Source organism: Aptenodytes forsteri, unplaced genomic scaffold, assembly GCF_000699145.1.
Source record: "Aptenodytes forsteri isolate BGI_AS27 unplaced genomic scaffold, ASM69914v1 Scaffold118, whole genome shotgun sequence".
Taxonomy (NCBI): Eukaryota; Metazoa; Chordata; class Aves; order Sphenisciformes; family Spheniscidae; genus Aptenodytes; species Aptenodytes forsteri.
Window position 1 is genome coordinate 1,827,658 of NW_008795859.1, and position 536 is coordinate 1,828,193.

Consider the following 536-nt stretch of genomic DNA (forward strand, 5'->3'; position numbering starts at 1 on the left):
CCTTTTTTTTTTTCCTTTTTTCTTTTTTTCCCCCCACCAGAGCAGATTTTCCTGCAGCTCGCTTTGGGTGGAGGCGTGGGGGTTATTTCGGAGCTTCACAAGCCTTGTGCTCCACTGCAGACCCAAATTAGGTGAGCTAGGAAAGCCTGGCTTGAGCAACCACTTCAGAGGGCAGGACAGGGAGGAAAAGCAAACACTTGTAGAGAGGTGGCCTCCCTGGTAAGGCTAGAGCAGGACCGTCCTGCGGACCCTGTGGGAGGGAGAAGGTAAGTGGCTGCTTGGCAGAGGCTGCCTGCGGGAGCGGCATGTGCCGGGCAGGGTGCGCCCTGCCCGCCAGTTCCTGCGGCTCAGGACCAGCCGCTCCGTGGGTTTGTAAAACCTGTGCTGTGGTATGTGCCGAGGCTCAGGGGTGTTTTCCTGCGAGGGAGCAGGGTGCTGCCGCGAAGGAGGCACCGCAGCCTGCGCCTTTCGCAACGACGCGAGGGCTTAACGCTCAGCTCTTCATTTCTTGTGTGTCCCGTCCCCCGTCGTCGTCG

At 59.5% G+C, this 536-nt stretch overlaps 1 long non-coding RNA gene across 2 annotated transcripts in view; it reads left to right on the top strand.

The window, feature by feature from the left end:
• The window catches only part of LOC103902789, a 7,304-nt gene that overhangs the window by 2,960 nt on the left and 3,808 nt on the right, over positions 1–536 (top strand). The gene's annotated exons all lie outside the window — the stretch shown is intronic.